This window comes from Myzus persicae, unplaced genomic scaffold (assembly GCF_001856785.1).
Source record: "Myzus persicae strain clone G006 unplaced genomic scaffold, MPER_G0061.0, whole genome shotgun sequence".
In the NCBI taxonomy this organism is placed as follows: Eukaryota; Metazoa; Arthropoda; class Insecta; order Hemiptera; family Aphididae; genus Myzus; species Myzus persicae.
In genome coordinates, this window is record NW_019101491.1 from 223,259 (window position 1) to 245,657 (window position 22,399).

General features: G+C 35.0%; 1 long non-coding RNA gene across 1 annotated transcript in view; it reads right to left on the bottom strand.

Annotated features, from left to right (window-relative positions):
• Positions 1-3,171: 3,171 nt before the first annotated feature.
• LOC111029317 overlaps positions 3,172-22,399 on the bottom strand; it is a 55,228-nt gene continuing 36,000 nt past the window's right edge. The window contains exons 3-4 of the long non-coding RNA XR_002603998.1: positions 6,949-7,107; positions 3,172-3,583 (exon numbers count right to left, since the gene is read on the bottom strand). This is a non-coding gene — a long non-coding RNA (uncharacterized LOC111029317). The remainder of the gene's footprint in view (positions 3,584-6,948; positions 7,108-22,399) is intronic.

The following is a 22,399-nucleotide window of genomic DNA, read 5'->3' on the forward strand; positions in this document are numbered from 1 at the left end:
GCGTCATTTAATTATAGGTATTACCTTCACGACTCTCCTATAACGTCATTCATTGCGGAAAACACATTCATACATACCGAATCGTCGATTCTGCGTTCATTTTTCAGAACTAGCTGTAAAACCTTTTTGATTTCTTTCTTCCTTTCAAACACGCAATAGCTAAATGGCATTGTTAGCAACGTCATTTACGTCACATCGACACTGAAAATATGTTTAACGCGCATTTGACTGAAACCTTTTTCAATTTTTTTACTATATACTTTTATTTAATTTAATACAACATACAGATATCAATAACACGACCTGAGTTTTTTAAAAAGTGTCTCGACCGACGACAAGACATTGTAATTATTATATCATACGCTTCTTCGATCATTGAAGGCGTTGCGTCCTTCTCTCTAACACACACATGTACCCTCCAAACTCGAGCTTTGACGCGTATAGAACATCGCGAGAGCTTACACTAATTATTATTATTATTATCGGTGCGTGTGTTTGAGTTCACACGTGTGTCGCAATTATTTGCATTTAGTGTCGGGCGGCGGACGACTTCCAAGGGTCGGACCCCATACACTATGTGTGTGTGTGTGTGCAGCGTGTGGGCCGAAAAAGGTCGACGACCGTCCCGGGCGGCGGCGGTGGTTATATGAGCATGCCGCCGACGGCTGAACTGTAATGTACACACTCTCTCCGTCCATCTGCAGCTGCAGCATCTATCTCCTCTCATCACAATCGCGTCGTTTTGGCACAAACAGTTTTCTTTCATCCGCGGCGGCCCACGTTAAATATATAACGAGACCTCGGTGTGTATATATATATATATTACCTAGGGTTAAATACCAGGCGCACTCGGCCTGTGCACCACTGTATGTGTATAATATATACATATATATGTGTGTGCAGTGCACATAATTATTCGCGACGGTGGATCTAATCAAAATCCGAAGGGGCCGCCGCAATTATATAGGTACGGAGCGTATATAAACATAATATAGTGTTTGCGGCGCCTCTGAAGTCCGCTCGTCCGCAAACTACCTCGATTAAAAGCTCTGCATACAAACCGTTTTGTCGTTACCGTAGACGTAGGAACGAGGTCTAGGCGATTATTGCACTTTAATATTATTATTTTCGTGCACCTTCACAGTCACAATCACAAGAATCAAATAATTTATTTTCAATTCAACGGCAGTTTGAACTTTAAGCTCGTTAAAATATTACATTGCATATCCTTGCAGAATAATAGCATATAATTTATTAAAATCTATTATAGTTTACAAGTTTACTATATTATTCTTAGAATAATTCTATACTATGGGAATACAATATGATAATGATACCAACTGGACGCAGTCAGCAGTTAAAACGATCACTTTAATGACTGCAACATTTTTATTAATTATCATCGATATAAACTGTGCAAATGGTTTAGCTCAGTTTACCATTTTTTGAGTTTAAACTTAAAGGTTATTCGTCGATGACCAACGTCTGACTTTTGTTAAATGGTATAGCAGACGTCAAGAATAAAAAAGTTGAAAGCCAGTGGTGTGTAAGTATATAGCTCTGCAAACACCAGTAAAATCGCGCCTGCCCGACCGTATAATTATTTTAATATTATTTATTAGTTTATTACTTAAGTAAGTACACTGCTGTGTTGCGTATTATATACAAAATAATATAACAATGTTATATGTGGTCGTTTCTCGCAGGCAGTCTTCCAATATTCAAGTGGTTATTCAATCGCATATCTGTGATGCACCCATGTCCTGAATACCTATATACAATCCAAAAGCTCGTTTCCACCGCCCCGGGTACATTATACCACGTCGTACCTGATATTATGAAACCGTTCGGGCTGCTCGCAGAAGCTTGTAATAAATAAAAAATGTGAAAAAAACGCACCTACAGGTCGCCGTGTAAAATGCGACTATTATTGTACACGACGGGTAAACCCGGCAGCGCATGTTCAAATATAATAATGTATATTATTATACACGATATCCTGCAGCCGGCCGCCGGTCTTTTTATGATGATTGTGAATTATTGCTAGCTGCCCCGACCATATAATAAACGCGTATCGCGGCCAGTTTCACGAAACTCATTTCGGCAGGTTCTCCTGATTTCTATACCATCGTATTATGTATACAACCTACCTATTACACACACACACACACACACACACACACACACACACACACACACACACACGAGTACGCGTATCGTAGTGTTATTTACGTAATTGAATGGGCNACACACACACACACACACACACACACACACACACACACACACAGACACGAGTACGCGTATCGTAGTGTTATTTACGTAATTGAATGGGCTCGTTGGTCGTGTGGCCTACAGAATAATAGCAAAACATGATATAATATTATAATGTGGATTTAATATGTATGTGCCTAGTAGTATATGTACCTACCTATGAGCACTGCGATCGTCCTCGCCCGTCGAGCTTGAACGTGATATTTTTTCGTCCATCGCCGTACCTGTGATATTTTATGTATACAGAGGTTTAATACCTGTATATAATTTCGATTTTTTTCATCCGGCCTTCAGTCGGCCAAACACTGTACTTACCTCTACGTATTATTAGGTAGGTACGTTATAATATACACCGGGTTAACAGCAGTGTTGGGGGCACCTATGTTATTACAATATATGGGCACACTCGAAATACGTCACGCATAATATTATAGGAGTGTGATTTATAGATTTGGTTTGGCACAGCCGGAATCGCAGGATAATACGATTAAGTGTTGTGTAGTTGAATCGAACCTAATCCTTCGAACGCGTACGACGACGTGTAAGGACCGACACACTGCAGCGCACTATATATAATAATAATATTGCGTAGTATTATATAGCCTACTTGTATTGTGTATACGTATTTATATACAATGTTGTAACTTATATTCAATGTTATAATTATGTTAATGATATATAATTTTACGTTCAATTTTTCGATGAATAGGTACACATATTATAATAATATAGGCTAATAATAACTCGTTTTGGAAATTTGTAGTGCCAACTCCAACTGTCAAAACGCATTCGAAATATTAATGTTTCGTCGCTCAACGACCATGGCGCCACCACACATTATAAGTATTTATACTGTCGAATAGGTATGCAAAATAAGCTAGATAGCAAAAATATTTTATAATATTTTAATAGTTAATTAAATTTTGACATTAACACGATGTAAGAGCGGTGAAAACGGTTTGTATCGATATAATATTAAATCCGTACATCGTACTAGGTAATACAACTACACTATAATCACTCGACAAATTGCTACGATGCGTGATCTTACTTATATATTTTAAAATAATACAAAAGTTCAATTATATTTTAAACATTATCACATTTCAGATTTCTCATCCATTTACTAGTAACTATAATATAATGTACATAATGACTATTATCATATTATAATATGACATTTTAATATTATCAGTAAAAATTAAACAAATACATTAATCATTGACATTGTTATAGGTAATATTATTATATTGTTATTGTCTTCGGGTTCGCCGGCACGTCATGCAAATATCATTCAAATTGTTTGCTCCTGAAAAATAAATAATTGTTTTTTGTTTAACGATATTGACAGTTATTTGATGATTTGTTCAAACATTATTAATATTGAATATTATATTCGACCTTAGCGTACTGTTATAGAAAAACACTTATAATAAATTGTTCGTCTCGACCAAAAAAACCAGGAAGAAAATATGCTGATTAATATAATCAGGATTTTAATAAACCATTATTATTTTTATGTAGAAATCACAATTGTCATAATGACTAAATAAATTATCGACCCATATCACGTCTATATTTGACCTACTGCGCGTTATTTTCGTTTAGAATTAATTACGACGTATTAACATATTTTGCCATTCGTTCGATCTACCAATGGTGAGCCTTTTTTCAAAAGCACTTTAATTTATAATATATACATGCCGTATACTCTTATATTAATCCTACGGTTTATCTTTCTTACAAAAATACACGTACACTGATATATAACACGACAGTCTTATTTATAAAGAAGACACGGTATACATAGGTACACTGCTATAGTCGACTGCAGTGTCTCACCTAAACACCATTAACATACATTTCTGTCTCTCAGTTAAACTAACTCAAATCGAAAGAGAAAGACTTACCTATATTAATGATCGATGTAGCCATTATTATTTATTATTATGGTAAATTTTCGATAGATAGGCCACGACGTATAGTGAGAATTAATATTTTTGAATGCTTACTTTATTGATTTTTTTTTAACGTTACTCGTATTGTTTCGCTTTAAAAATTAAAATATAGAGGAAAAAACTGGCGTACGATCGTGCATTAAGTTCCCCTTTTTTTACAGTCGACGATGGCCGATTTTCAGTTGAAGCCTTTAAGACCCGCTGTGATGGAAATATACACGTAGCAAAGTTTTTTCTATACTTAAAACGTTAGTGTGGAGTCCTCTTAAAACCACACAGCCACGTTAAAACAGAATTTTGTATACAGAATGTGCATTGGCGCATGCGCGTTTTAGTGAATAATATGATATTGTTCAAAACCCGTAAACAAATATTGCAAAGTCTCTCCCAGATTTCGGCCCACCCGATTATAAGTGCATAATATGTATATTGTACAATACACACACACACACACACACACATATACATTCGATTCATTAGAAGTTTCGTCAGGGGTGGAGTATCAAGTATATATTGAACGAAAACTTTTTTTGCTGTCAAATCCCGTCTTAGCCAAATCACAGCCGGGTTAATTAAAATAGCCATAGCTTGGATTAAAACCGAGTCGATTTGGCCGCAGGCCGACATAACCCTTTTGCGGTTTTCCCCGAGAGAATCGTCTACCCCCGCCCCCGCCTGCAGCAGCAGCAGCACCGCATTCAATAATGCGATCCCCCGATATATCTTCACAATAGAACACCGAGAGCTCTTCGGAGGGTGTGGTAATCGTTATATGGTATCCGATACGTATACGCCATACCATATTATGATGTGATGTATACGGTAATCACGTATGGCGAATTTGTTTGCAGGGAGACTGCCGCTGGGGGCAGGGAGAAAATATGTCGAACCATAAAAAAGGGGTTAAATCGAAGGTGAAATCCGTATTAGTGCCGCGGCGGCGAAATATTATGCGAATACATAAAAACCGCTTACGATCAGAAAAAAAAATAATAATTTAAAAGGCTGATTACCTCGACGCGGACAAAAGAATTTCGCGTTATTGTAATAATAATTCCAGTCAGCACCAATGGAGCCGTCGAGCGAGCGGGGTAGTATTCATCGAATGGCCCCGAGGGAGGGAGAAAGAGATTGATATCGTGAAAGGGAGAGAGAGAGAAGGAGCCAAAGCGAATGAGAGCGAGTGAGAGAGACGGAGTGATTGAGTGCGTTAAGCCAAAAATCACAATGATCGGCACACAATTCGCAGTTAATTTCTGAATATTTTACGGGCTCTTATATATATTATTATATTCGTAAAAATATATTGTATAGAGTCGTCCGCATAGAAATCGTTTCGCTAGTGATGATAATATCACGGCGTTTCACAACGTTCAATATTTCGAAACCGGTAATTAATTCATTACGATAATCGATTCAGGAAAACGACTAACGAGAAAATGTCGAGTAAAAGTGTACTTATATAGTATTTAAGATAATATTATAAACGACGATGGTGTGTGTGTATTCTCGGGCTCCACATAAAAGTTTAAAACGGGCCGGTTTTCATATATATAATACCTACGACGTACTTATCCGGCCTGTGTAGCCATAAAATAAAATATTGTAATCTTTATTTTTTATGCCCGGTGTTTCGTGGACAATCGTAAAACAGACCTTTCCAAATAATATAATATTACACTCACGCGAACGAGTTTTCACTACACATAATTAGGTTGGCAGATACGTCGTAGTGTTGTTATTATCGTTAGACAATAATTATTATACACATTTATTACCCAGCGCGTCGTATAACAAAATGGATATCATTCCGCTGGAAATTATGTCATTTATTCCGTATCTATATATATAAATATGTAAAGTTTGTAGCAAGCGCAGTATTATAAGTATAGTAGTGGCTTAAACGGACGGAACACAAAATTACGTCAAATTGTCGTCGAACAAAGAGACGGTTTGACGTTTGTGTGTGGGTCATTATACACGAAGATAAATGAATATATTTTTGAAAATTCCCCTCGTCCCAAAAACCGTATTGCACAATAGACCGTGCAGTATATACGGGATGCCCCCCGAAGATTTACTAATTCTAATAATTAAGGACCGAATGGGCTGCTTTTGAATTCTATACAGGGTGATTTACTAAGGTTGCCGATGTTTTTAATGGTAGCACAATGGTATACACAAAGTATACATTATACCGTACGCATCCTTTGTGCGACGACCATTTTGGATTTAGTAACTTTAACGAATCGCCGTGCGTCGAATAATTGCTGCTGTATCTCGCAGCTTATATGTACACATCGGACGGGGTAGCTTTATAACTATAATGCAAGTAGGTTTTTATTACAATTTCACATCCGCCCGAGTTTATATTATTATTATAAAATACACACAACTATTATTATAATGCAATATTGTTGTTACGACTCTGCTGCAGCAGCAGCAGCAGCAATGTTTGTACAGATTACCGATATCATATAGTGATGCAATATGCACAGAATAATAATTATTTCCCACAGCGATCTGTATATTAATATTGTGTACGCCACTAAGCGAGTGTTACGATAATAATATTAACCTAACTATATGAATTTAAATATTATCGACTAAAAATTATCATAATTCAATACATAATTTATTCCATCGCAGACAACATTTCCGAACACGTGCGTTGTGCACATAAGGCTTAAAATTATTTTAAAAATAAGGTTCATACCGCGTTTCGGAACTGCGTACGCTCCGAGTAAAGGATTTAAACGTCGCCGAGCATAAAATATATTATATCGTGTAACTGCACTGCAGCGTCGTACGTTATTGTGTTCCTCCGTAGGTGGCCCTGGAAACGAATCGAAAGTTTGGCGTTACACGCACCAGACTGCATTCACACATGAAACAAACAAAAAGTATAAAATAAAAACACACTGAAACGCATTACATACATTCGTATACATACATGCATAATATAAAGGTATATAGTCAACAATTACGCTTTGTACAAGTTTTGATGTTTATTTAGTGCGCACAACGGAGCGTAAATGTATAATTTATTCAATTTTAAACTTTGAATTGTAGGCTGGTAATTTGGAAGTTTGTTTTAAGAGTGGGTACCTTGTATTATAGTTATATATTACTTGTACTAGCTGTTTGTTTATCGTAGTAATGATTTTTTAAACTTTCGTTGGTGATAATTTCGCAACATGTTTCAATAATGATATAAATAAATTCCCATATAAATTATACAAATTATGGCGTATATTATACTAAATATTATATTATAGTCGTAATTGCCTATTAGAAGAAACATGCCTCACTCGCAGCTGATAATAATATAATATTTCGCTATCGGCGCGTGTTTGCATCACATTTAAATCGCGACGGCGGCGGGTATGTCGGTTTTGACACTAATTAATGAGTCGGTTGACTCGAATGATTTACGTACGTTAATACTCGAGCATCGGATCGGAAAACACGAGCTTAGAATCATAAATGAGATGTGTCATCGCATAACACCCTCCTGTAAATCGTATGATTTCAGCCGAAAAGGGTGAAATATATGTATAAAGATATATCACAATATATACGAGATGTTCCACCGGCCAAATGCGACGAATATCGGAATACTACTACTACTACTAATAATAATAATAATAATAGTAGGTAAGTGCGTATATTATGTAGCTTAATACGTATAGGTACGTTAAAAACTAAAACACTTTCAAAAAGTTCCATACAATACGATGCAAACGGTGTTGTTGAAATTTGAACCAGCCAATTAAGTATATTTCTATTACACATCATACTATAAGTGTATATATTCTTCACCTATAGGTACAAACAATAGTTTATAATGACTCGAATACTCGATATATATATAATAGTGTGCACTGTGCAGCAGTTAGGGAAGTGTGATCGGTCTCTGATATAACTTTTTTCGGTACTCGTGTAGTATGCAATACCAAGCAAAAAACTATACGCATGTAGTAGGTATGGCTACCTATACCGGAAAATATGACATACCACCTGTCATTTACTAATTCTTATAGATGTTTTATTTTTTTGATTCATTTTTTTAAGGAAAAGTGCTGTGACTTGAGTTACTTTAGTAATGAACAACATATTATAACGGTGATACTTATAAATATATCCTATATAATAGCTAAATAGCATCGTGATAACTTACTATTAGATATTTATACTATTTTGGTCTATGATATGTCCTACAACCTCGGTAGGTTGAGCAAAAAGATTTATTAGATTGTCAACTAAAATAGGAATGGTGGCGGTTCATCACAACGCAACACGACAATTAATTTGAATAGTTTTCTGAGATGACGCAAAAACAACATAACAATTTATAACATATTAAAATACTTGATGATCGTTAACAATGATACATTAAGTAAATTCCAGTTTAATAAATTGTTATTTATCAATAACCAGGTATGGGTTAAATGCGATGAACACCCGTAATAATTTGGAAAGTATAGTGTTTTACGGTGGGTAGCATACTACACGAGTACATTTTTTCATGAAATCAATATTTTTGAAAATGCCTTTTTTGAAAAAAACATCATATACTGTGTGTCATTACTACAGTTTTTACTGTTGTAATGAGTATGGACGATAAACGTTCCTAATATGTATCATGTGTATTAAACACCTTGAGATAATAATATTACAATGCCATCGTTAAAAAACTGTGGTCCATTTCCCCAGCACCCCCACCTTAAATTTCTTGTTGATACCTATATCAATCGTTTGTAGTTTTAAGTATACCGTTCGTTCGCAGCTCGACGGTTTTAAATTTTTCAAATCATACCAGATTCACTTATGGAGTACGTGGAACTATACGATTGTTAAAATGTATAGTACATATTATGCAGACGTCGATTTCAATTAAAATAATCGAATGCGTCTCGCGAGATATTGGGTCCTCGCCTGGTCTCATGAATATTGCAGAAGTGTCGATAAATATTGGTGGATCGATGGCTGCAGGATGTACTTCTGCTAAAGCGATAAAATATGTTATATAATATAATATAGATTCAAACTGTCCGGGATAATATATATTTATATTATATCGTGTGTAATGCGGACGACTTCACAGCAGACGTCTCAAAAGTGTATACACGAAATACGTTTTTACGACTCGACCGAAACCACTATACGCAATTGGAGTTGTTTTTATTGTCAGCACACCACCGGATATCGGGCGTGTGTATGTTAATGGCGCAAAGTGCATTTTTCGTATTAATACGCGTCTATATAAATACAATACATGTATATATTATTGTAAAAAATACGACGTGTTTATATACACGGACGCCGCCGCAGCGAAAACCGACGATTTATTATAATTTTACTCATTAATGTCTGACGTTATTTTACACATTATAATATATTATTATTTAAAAAAAAAAACAAATTTTTGCCGATCGTGACCGTTTAGTACAGACGCATTTGCTAAATTGTCCGTGCCGGCGGCGGCGGCGGCGGGCACGTGTACTTATGTATATTATATTATTGTAATATGCTTGCTTTTAGATATGTATACGGAAAAATTTCAGCGACGACGAAACGTCGGTATCGTAACGCGACTTCGGCACAAAACATAAATAATAATAATATTATATTATACTATTCACGCGTGTGTGCGGCTCGTGCAGAGTGTGAACAATAATATTATATTATATTGAACGCGCTTATATTTATAATTTCATAAAAAGATGTGTTGTGCGCGGAGGATAAATGCGTACAGCTCAGCTATATAGTTCGCACGCCATCATCGGATTGCGATTCTTCGCTGCGTATACATATTTCGTGTCTTGTGTCGGCCCGGCGCGCACCACAATGGAACAGAACACAACACAATATAGTTGGCACCTATACCCCCAACGATAATATAAATATATAATATCATAAAACGAGCACATGACCATGGTACATCAGCTGGTATATATAGGCTATATATTATACTATAATATATTGTATAATAATATGTGTCTGCACTCTGCACGGTGTGTACGCACAAAACGGAAGACGCGAGAGAGACGACCCGCCGTGGAAATGGGGTGACGGGTGCAGCAGCAGAGGTGTGCGGGTGTCGTCGTCGTCGAAGTCGAAGGGCTGCTGCTGCAGCAGGGCGGGGGAGGAGCGCCGTTAAAAGCTCCCCGAAAAGAGAAATCGGTTATTAATTATTTACGTGTCGCGTACCGAATGCGTTCGTCCCCGCGAGTCTCCGCGACCCTATATACACGAATAATATCGTGTCGTCGTTGCTGCAGCGCCTCAGAGGGGGTGACTGCTGCAGTATATATATATATATATATTATACGACATTATACTGCATCAGTCAGCGTCGTCGCCGACCGTAGTCGGAGGGTGGTGAAGACGATATATAATAATCAAAAGGAAGATGCAGAGACAAAGGAATCCAACGCATCGTCGATAGGCGCACGACTACTCGACGATGAGCCGAAAATTATTCCGTTCCGTCCGCTAACTAGGGTGTCATACACTCCGCAGCAATATAATGGGATGCAGGGGGGGGGGTGGAAAATAATATTAAAATAAATACAGAACATAATATATCCATCGCAAACGCGGCGACATAGGGATATTATCATAGGTAAGGTTACAAATATAATATAACAATGCATTCGTACTTCAAAAGAAACGGACCGATAGCAATAGTTAAAGACAGCAATTGTTTATAAACAATCATACAAATCATAAGTTTCGGTGCGGCACGACGAAGACCTACGGTAATAAATGATTAGTCTGCGAATGAACTGCATGTAGTTTTGCAGCGACGATCAATTATTTTTTTTATCATGTCAAAAAGTCATAAAAACCATTGACTTTCCAAAATAAATAACTTAAAAATATAATAAAGTATGATGATAAAATATATATTTTACTACACTATACACCTTTAGGCATTATATACCTATATTACCTATAAATAGTACATGTACAACAGTATACGCCGGATCCCGAAAAATTGTTTTAACGGTTTGCTGAATTCTTGAAAAACCTTGGTCGAAAAAGCGTATTGAAGTTTCAATTCGTGTGAGTAGTAGGTAGGTAAAATGATAATAAAAAAATAAAACGCATTTTCAATTATTTTCCGTCGCGCTTTTCTCGTGTTTTTTCTTTTTTGTACAGCTTTAATATGCATTGCGATTTATTGCGTCGGTGCGGGAACACAAAAATGTATAATACGATCAGAGTTTAAACGAACAAAACGAATGGAACTAATAAGGGTTTAATAAAAAAAAAAAAAACGTATTTTTAAGATAATTGAATTCCATCATCTTCGTCCGTCCGTGAAGATCCTCTACGCGCGCGGCAGCTTTACAACAAACGGCGGCCCGTATTAAAGTTTTTACTTTTCTTTCTAACAGTCCCATTTTTCACGATTCCGTTGAAAACATCCGATTGGTTTTGAGATCAAAACGATTACAAGAGTGTGCCTATTACACAAATATTCCTCGGAATAATAACGTTTATCAGCCGCGATGACGTGCCGCAGACGAGTCAATTAAAACAAAACGTGTTTTGTTTCCAACAACCCGCGTCGAGGAAACAATGTTATCATAATTAAGTATTATTACTGTATATTGAGATATGTGCGGACAAAATACACAAGTACATTGATTATTGAAAGGAGGACAACATACTTGTGATTTTTTTTTATTTTATCTGAAAGTGGTATTGCTTTTGAAACAATCATATAATACAATAATAATAGGTGCAATAAATTATTATACATTAATATCTACTTGTGACAAGCAATAAAAATTAATAACAAAAATCGACGAAATGATAAGTGTTTTTGAACTTTAACAAAACAATGGATATTTTTGTTGGTAAAGCTTAGTAAAAATATTCGTCAAGATAAGCGGTGATGAATACAAAAAAAATTTTGTTGTAACATAATAGATAAGAAGTGGACTGAAAAACACTATAATGCGATATTTCAGGCATGTTAAAAAAAAATTAAAAATTCATGAATGACTCGATGAATGCGAGTGATTCACTGATTCAGTGATGAATATAGGAAAACAAAATTATTACATAACAGAAAAACAACATTATTGTATACATAAAAAAAACCGTAAGTGTATAATACATAAAAAAAGTACAAAATGCCAATATATCAAGAATAAAACCAAAATTGGTACAAAAAAATTTGCAAAATGCAAAATGAAACTTTTTTTCGTAGGTAACAAAGAACAATTTTTTTGTGTATCCTATTCTACATATTTTCCTTCAGTTTTATAAAAAAAATTATAAACAAATATTATTATAAATATATTGTATATATATTACATAGGTTTCCGCCTACAAAACTATTATAGCTACGACTGTATAATTAATTATTATATTCAGGATATTATTATGAAATAATAATTAATAATTACATAATTATAGGTAAGTAATTATATTCAATTTTAGCTTCTGGTTCTGTACAATATGTCAATATTATATGTACTGAGCTGGTAGGATATGAGCATTAGTCTTCTAATATAAAAACCATAATATTATGTACTCGGATCGCTTTCATTCAGATCGTTGCGTTTTCTCATCGCACATAAACGATCGATAATATAATCGCGCCAATACCTGACCAAATCCATTATATAGCCGTGGAATCAGATATCTTTTATGTTGTATAGGCGTTATTATCATTGTACATAATATGCTTGTGTATCGACTGCAGGTGTATAATATTATATCACGACTTCCGGGGGGGGGGAGTTACTGAATCGGTTCCCGTTTGGAATCGGATATTTTTCAAAACGCGAGCTATGAATATTTTGTTTACTGTGTGTAAATTTGAAATGCACCCGCAACTGGTCTAGTTGTTTCCCGCATATATTATGATATGATTATGTAGTCGAGCACACATGTTTTCATTACCATTTTAACTGCAGGCTTAGGACTGCCCGAAATATCTGTAGAAACAATAGGAGACATCATGGTCAAAAAACCGTTTCCGGTGCGCAGTCCAACCGACGCAATGGCAAGCGACAAAAGTTTAGACCTATATATAATATTATATTTTGGAATTCCTGCTTCAGTCGCAGTTCGCGCATCTTGACGTCATGACATATTATAATATAGTATGGTGTACGGAAAATGCACAACTCTAACAGGTAGGTACACCCACCCACCTGCGGAAGACAATATATTATCATAAAATATCATAGCAGCAGTAAGGGGGGTATAAGTATGCACGCGCGTAATCGAGCTCTAATCCTGGGCACGGCGCGCGTATATACAGTTAAAATCGCGTTATCACGCCACGTGGTTATGATTTATTGTCGGGTAATAAAAATGCATTTTTTGGCCTCGTAGTTTTTTTATCATATTTTATATCTCTATGCCCACGTGACGTGTGTATACAGCCCCGGTGCGTTATCGTTCGCCGCGAGCGACACTGCAATATCCGATTGCGCAACCGGATAGGTTATATTATAATATAATAATAATAAGTGCGAATATAAGTCAGCACTCGGAATAAGTATTATAATAATACACGGATAATGACACTATGGGCATAAAAATAAAATATTATATTATATTATCCTTACTCCGAGTATAGTATTACGCCCGTAAAAGTTTAAACCGCCGCACGTATTACGTATCCCTACCTATAGTACAATAATATAGTGTAACGAGTATAGTATATTGTGGGATTGTTTACCATACAAAGTTTTAATATTTATTTAATAAATTACGAAGACGATAATTATTTTTTCGAACTTACGCACTCGCACAGTTGCGTAACCATTGGCGCACGCAGGGAGGTTATGACTCCTAACTTCCATGGAAATGTATTTTTATACACCAATGTATATTTCTACAACATTTCCCTCTCCTCTAGATACAGCATACCAGCCAGTGGGTATGCAATTTGGAGAAACTTATGATCAGCACAACCCTCACTGAAAGATAATGCTGAGTGCGCTATTTCAGATTATGACAATAGCAATGTTTTGTTTATATAGTATATCACCTCGCATAGGCACTCGCAGACGTTTATGTAGGGGTGGCATGTTTCAATGTTAACCCTTAATTAGGGGTATATTATATAATTTACATCATGAAAAATGTTACCACTTCTCATCACTTTCCTCCGGCAATCGACAGCTTGTAAGTGGTGTTGTGCATTTTGAAGTGGGTTTTCACAATTGACCAAACCATTTTGACGGGGTCAAGTTCACAGCCAATAAGGAGGTAGACGTAGAACGTCCTCGTTATGTTGTTTGGTCAATTCATCTACAACTTATTATTTGGCATACAATGGTTTAATTCTGGGAACTATCGCCATATGTTGAGTGTTGACCATTGCCTTGTCAAAAACTTCCCCTTTGTCCAGGAGCCACTTGATAACATTCAAAAGGAATGTTAAGGTGGTGAAAGCAGCCACCTTTCTTGTTGCCAGAGCTTTGTGTAGGTGTACTGAATGGTAAGGAGCAATGTCCATAACATTGTCTTTTATATACGTGACAAAACACTTACCATCCACTCACTTGGATACGTATTTGGTATTTTTAATACGTCACCGTTCATTTTACCATGATAATCTTTTGTGTTTTTGTCTTCAATTTAAAACCTAAAGGACCACCGTGCACGAAACCGTCTTCATTTTCGAAGAGGACAACAATCACGTGTTTGCCTTTACGGGCGCTGTGATTAACTGGAATGGTTTGAAAATCCTTTAGAGCAAATTCTCCAGTACCTCCATAGCAGTCCATGTCCATGTCTCGTTTATATATAATACATTTAGACGATGTTCACGTCGATATTATTCATTATTGTCTACAGGTAGTTTCTACGCCATATAATAATATCGTCCCTTTCAATAATGGCATTGTTAAAGCTACGTTTCACATAATATTACTAAAACCCAAAATGTGTTTATGTAAAAGCAAATATAAGGTACTTATATAGAGGTGGTCCTGTAGGTCGTGGCCCCTGGTGAATTAAACGACAGCGCTTCAGTGGTATTTCTACGTGACAAATTGTATCAAATGTTGAATTTTTTTTCGAACCAAAAACCCCGAATGCTGTCCTCTTAATTGCATTTTTGTCGAACTCGTCGATCTCATGGATAGTTTCTATTTTTTTTCCTATTAGCAACGGAAAATAAATTATTGTTTTATACTTTTAGTAATCCAATACGATCATCGACATTGTCCATTGACTAATACATGCGTAAAAACCAAACTTTTCTTTTTTTAGTTCATTATTGGTGAGATAATTTCCATTTCAAAATAAATAACCAATTAATGTAAAAATAAAAATATATGAATACATCGACATTGTACTATGTGAGATTTGGTAGTGTCAATTGTATTTTGGGGACTGTAAAGCCCCAATAAATCCTAGACCCAACAATAATTTCCTCTAGTTTAGACGACATGATATGTCATGGTAATAGACATCACAATATCAAAGTGAGCATTATTATTACCGTCGACAATCGTTCGCAACATCAGCACAGAGACGTTTTCTATAGACGGTTCGTTGATATAATATGTATTATAATAACATGCTCATATATTAATAATAATATATTATATACAAGTACTCATACGGGTCGTCGGTAGGTCGTCATTAAAACATAATGTACCGGATACAACAAATAATAGTAACCCGATTGTACCAGTTTCCTCTTACCAATTATTATATTGTTACAAAAACCAAAATGGTTTTGTGTACATTATATTTTTGACATAATAAGAATACAGTTGACGATCAACGTCCGCCATGCAAGCATTTCATTCTGTAATAGTGCGATAAACCATAAATATATTATAAGCTGCAGTTGTAGGTTTATATTGTTCGGGACTCAAGTATAACACAGCTCTGTATAATATTATAAACGAAGAAAGGTTACTTTTGAAGTGGTGCCAATTAAGGGGAGTGGACTCAATCACCATCGCTTCATACTCAATTTAGCCCACCCCTTGTGTTCAGAACACTGGTGAAATCACGATTTACGACTGTAGTTAAATGCCATAATTTTGTTTTGTCCTTTTGTATTATATGTGTTAGTCCTTAGACAGACTAAAAAAATAAATATACAATTACGCAAGATTTACGAATACAATAACATGAAAAAACGAACTATGTGAGGGCCCAACCTGCAGATAGGGATGAGGATGTCATACTTTTCAAAAAAGCTGTGCACCCCACTGGACCCAACAGTATATAGAGTTTACATATAGTGTGGATCAGTCTATACTTCACAGAGTCTAAACTCGATACCATATATTATAAGCTCAGATCGTGGTGCCTAGTATATAAACACGCATTATGGCGTAAAATGTAATATAAATTGGACGTTTAAAAACACATGAAATCTCGGCGATCACGTTCGGGCTCATACTTCATACCTCATGTCGTAATAGACGTGTCCATTTGGTAGGTCAGAAAAAAAGTTTAGTGAAAAATGTACCGAAATATTTTTTCTTGAACAGTTCTATACAGTTGTACTTTGTATTTTAGTGTGTAATGTATAAAATGCTTATACATAAATATTTGTTGTGTACAATATAAGATCATAACTTATATCTATCGATCCTATATTTGGTGAACTAGAAAATTGTATAGTCTAGACTCTAGATAGTCTGTAGAATTAAATCGTACGAGTGCGTGTTTGTTTTCAAATTGTATATTTTTTCGCAGTTCAAAAGCAAGTTAGCATTTAAAAATATTAATTAATCCTAACAAAAAATATCCTCAGGATGCGTATGTAGGATTTTTGTTCCATTTCCAAGAAGAATGCTCTGGAGGTGATCAAAAAACAGTTCTATGAGGTGTCCATTTTTAAAAACTGATTTAGATATAACTCACCCAACTTTTATTTCTGTCCGTTTCTGTGCATAATGATCACGTGCATCAAGGGAATGGAAATCTTATTTTTGCGATAAAAATCAAAAAATTAAGTTTAGCTGTAAGTCATAACATAAGAAACAGTTGTAATTAAAATATCATATTTTGAATTGCATTATTATAATAATTATATAGGTAGACACTTGTATTTACTATTTTAGACTTTTTTTTTAATTTTTCGTCGGGACTTTTTTTTACCAAGATTTTTTTTCTGAGACCTTAAAAACTGGGACTGTTTTTTTCGCGATTCGTTTGGTAATAATACCGGGCGGCGGGCAATAACATTTAAGTGTACATTCTTCGGGTTCGTACATGTATATAATATGTGTGTTGTTGTCATACCTCTATAACATTATCATATTATTTCTACGATAGACGAATAGACGGGCTTGCCGTGAAGCATTGAACTAAATATATGGTGACTGACTACACACAGCGCGCATAAATTACTGGCTCACGATTTTACGGTTCGAAATCGATGGTGGCACTCATACTGCGCACATATATAATGGAAATCACAAGACGCTAGCGGAATTCGAAATGCGTATAATAATACGAAAAGGTATCTTTATACGTACAGATAGGTATAAATTATAAGAGCGTGTACGTTTAGTTTTTCAAAATGTTATTGTATGCATGGTCCCCGATGACTCGGGGGGAGGCCGTACGAATAATATAAGCCGTAATAATAACAACACTTGGCAATCCGAACAGTCGCGATATCGCACGCTCTCGCGAGAGTCGAGATGCCCGGCCGAAATCCGTTTAAATATTGTATAATATCCTCGTTCGGGTGAATAGAGTAAAGGTATAATATAGCCTATTGCACTGAATGGTAATCACTAATCACATTAACAAGTGCATTGTTGTTGGGCCTGGAATAAAAAAAAAATACACGAGCACGATCATTTATTCTCAAACGAGACGTTTCCAATTGTTTTCGATAAAATGATTCACATTGACTTTTTGTGGTAAAATAATTTTAAAAATCAAGTATAGAGTAACCACTCAGTTGTACTGTGTGTGTACATTGCCATATAGTCAAGGTACTATAGACACTATAATGAATGTGTCAAGTTTGAATTCAATAATAAATGCAGTGCACGATGGAAAACGGTTCTGATCGTAAACTGTCTTACTTTTTGGTCGCCAAAGTTATCAAATAATTATTTTATTAATAATAATACAATCTCAACAAAATAATAGTATGTATAATAATATTATGTACTTTTTAACACATATTTGTTTTTTGACTGGCTACAACTTTTTTCTCTTTTAACCGATTTTTTTTAGTCTATCGACAATCAAAACAAAAAAAGCTGTAATTAAATTTCCAACAAAATGTAGCATGCTACTATGGATATTTATTTTAAACTCCATTACGTATACCAAAAAACATATCTTTGATTCCTCTAAATTTTCCTGATAGAGGAAAATTATCTAGTAAGTAAGTACAGCATAAAAGGTACTCATTGTATGTATATACGAAAGACATAAGACTTAATATTTCTGAATAGACAGTTTTTCTAGTAGAAATAATGTTCTGATGGTCAACTTTGATTGCGAGGTGTCTGGTAGTAAATTGCGCCTAATTGGTGCTCTTAAGGGTTAAATAAAAAAAATTCATTCAAATCGGTCCAGCCGTTTAGGAGAGGAGTTTAGTGACATACACACGTACTGTAGAATTATATATATAAAGGTCTATAGTAGAGTCGTTGGCGGGACCCGAAGTCTTCGACTTGTAATTATTGGGTCTTTGGTCGTCGGGGAAATTCATTCTTCGATAATATAATAATATAATATAATATCAACGGCCAGCGAAAATCGAAGTAAATATCGCCATATATCATTTTGTGTGTGTTACACAGCTGCTGCACACAGTCGACTTTGCGGAATGCCTCGTGGGGATGCGGTTGTTAAGTTTGTGTATACCTGTATGTATGCCTGTATGTATGAGTAATATTTAGTTTAGCGAGTATACAAGGTGTGACATAATGACCTGACAGATGAAATACCTTTTGTTTTAACTTTTAATCAGTGCATATATACAATATTTTTTGTACAGAACTAATTATAGATGCTTGTGCAAAGCGCAGATCCACAGAAAATGTTCTTGCGACTGACACCATTTCTTATTTTTATTATTGATTGAATTTTTTTTTTTCAAAACAGCCAATAATTTGAAAATAAAATTTTCAGAAAAAATATTTTGATGTTAAACAATTTTATTTAAGTCAAGTAGCTTATTTTTTACAATTTTTTAAAACATCAATAATTGTTTGGATCAAATTATGTAATCCGATACGCGTAAGAACCTTATTCAAAACTTAATTCTCATCGGGAATTTGTAGACATAAAAGTAAATCTTAAACTATTAATTATTACCCATATTCATAATATTATATAACTGTCATAATGTTTTCACACGTTTAACTATCGATTTTTATTTTTTATTTAACAATTCTATTCGTCCGTTACGCGCCCTGTACATCGACCAGAATTTATTTCGGGAACTACAGTAGTGGATTATTGGGTGAAAACAGTTGGCATAATATTAATTAAATGTATACGGCGGGCGCGTCCGAATGAAAATAAACACCACAGTGTGCTATATCATTATATGCGCTAAGCGAGCTTTTCGCCAATATCATAACATCGTCGGTATATTATATTTAATAACATACCTATTTCAATATCGCGTACGACCGGCCCGGCTATAATATCATGTTTATGTGATCGATTTTTGTCTGAAAACCTGCATTAAATATGAGAGCTAGTATAATATAATATAATATGAACGCGTCTCTGCGGCCTACTGCAGCAGTCGGTATACCTTATACCGACTATATGGTAAACTGAGGTCTGACACGCAACATATCATATTATTATTAATGTAACGCAGAGTCGTGTTTAAAACATTATAATATAATATTATATGGGTATATATATCACGTGGATTGCGGTTTTCTCGTTCTCCGATAACTGTGCAGCGGCGGCGGCGGCGTTATCGCCATTGTCATCGGCGGAGGATTGCGTAACCGCGTTTTAATGAAACCGCGCTACGATATATAGGTAGGTCATAGGTATATACCTCGGCTACCTATTTGATGTATATAGGTGCGCATATGTAAAGAACCTATTACGGCGAGACGTGCAGTTCACCCGAGACATCGTCGTCGAACATGACATTAACCACGGTAATGTAGGGTAATAAATATGGTCCTATAGAACATAATACAATATCATCATATGTGCAATACAAAGCAAATGGTCGATTTAGGTATACGTAAGGTAACTGCACAACAGCGTCGACACGAATTCGTTAATTCACTTATATTCGCTACTTATGCAGGTATCGAACTTTTCGTATAGTTTGTTCTTTTTTTATACATGATAGGTACCATTGGGCGTTTTAGAATGTACAAAGTTTATTTTTTATTGTACTAAATGCGATATACGACGGTTTACCAAAACTATCGATACAACATTTCAATCAATACCGTGTAACTGCGTCTCGTTTAATATCAAATCATTATGGCAATGCGTCTATAGTTTTAAGGTTCAAACCCAATATTAGGTCTAAAGTTGGTATACCCAGCAAGTGTCGTAAAGAAAAGATAAATCATCGTCAACGACGCTCGGTCAAACGTAGTATAATCATTAAAATCCTTTTGAAAAGTAGAATTCTTGTACATCGAAATTATGATAGATATATTATGCGTGTGTGTACGTAGTGTTTATATTTATTTAATCAAAAAGTTTCGAATGCGTTGAAAGTTGAAAATTAAAAAAAATAGTTTGAAAATATTTTAGTTTTATACGTATCGGTGTTTCAAAGTTATTCGACGAGACCTCCGCATCTCATTATATATCATCCATGGACTATTCTTTGAATAGTTTTTCAAATTAAATTTTCGTTGGAATTAAAAAAAAAAGTTACGAGTAAAATATAAACATTCGACATTCCGGGCATTCTGGGAAATGAAAAGAATTTTCTAAATTAGTTTAATTACAGCCCCTGGAGGTACATTAGATAAAATCCGAACGCAACAAAACAACAAATACTCGTAAAATACATTTTTAAAATTCGTAGGTTTGAGTAATTATAATAGCATTCAGCATAGTATAGTTATTATTACGAGATAATCAATAACAAACAACAAAGGGTCGTTATATAATATTAAAACTAAAGAATAAAAAAATGTATAAAATTAATTGGATTTAATCACGTATATAACAACAACGGAATAATTGAAATTTTATCGTTTCATATACATAATATTATACATTATGTACCTCTCTGCGATAATATAAGTAACAATTATATATATATATAAAATTGTAAATCCGAACACACTTATAGTAAAAAAAACATTGTTATTAAATTGCTCGTCCGATGGAAATATTATAAAAATATCCATAATATAATATACAAACATAAAGGAACGGATAAAAAAGAAACAATAATAACGAATTAATAACAGCAGCAGCAGCAGCAGCAACAGCAGCAGCATTCGATCAAAGTTAACTTTAAACGTTATAAATGAAACGTACACTATATACGTACATATTATTATTATACACAGATGCTTGAATTACTCGAGTTGTAATATACATGTATACATCAAACGCTGGACTAGCGAAATGAAACAATTTCATACTCGGAAACATTGGAAAAAAAAAAGGACATAAATAATCGTAATCACAATTCACAATGCACCTTTTATGTATATTACAAGGCGCGCGTACAACGACGTAATCATTTTCTATGGTTATTCATTTCAAACGCCGTCGCCACCGCCGCCGTTACCCACAACAGTAAAAGCGTCATTATAAAGTGAAAAAACTTTCGAGTACACATATTTAAACTCTTGACATTTTAAACCTCAACAGAATAACTTTGAAACCCGAGAACTGCACAGAACAGCGATGTAATTACGAATAAATAATTAATAACGCAAAGTTAACGATATTATATAGCGGTTCCGTGCATGCGGCGGGTGCTATGCCGCAGCAGAGTTTTCGAGTACAATTACTGAATTTAAACGATTTGCGGCATTAAATCGAGCACCGAAAGTATTAATATTACACTGGGTTGGTGTTGCATTAGATTTTGAAATCAGACGTGAAGTCATTTCAGTCATTTCGATCGTTCGTGCCAAAGTACATTTTGCAGTCCGTTTTACAAAAATTATTACCCACAACAGTCGACAATAATATTATACAGGTAGGTGCCTATACTGTATACATCAGCGTGT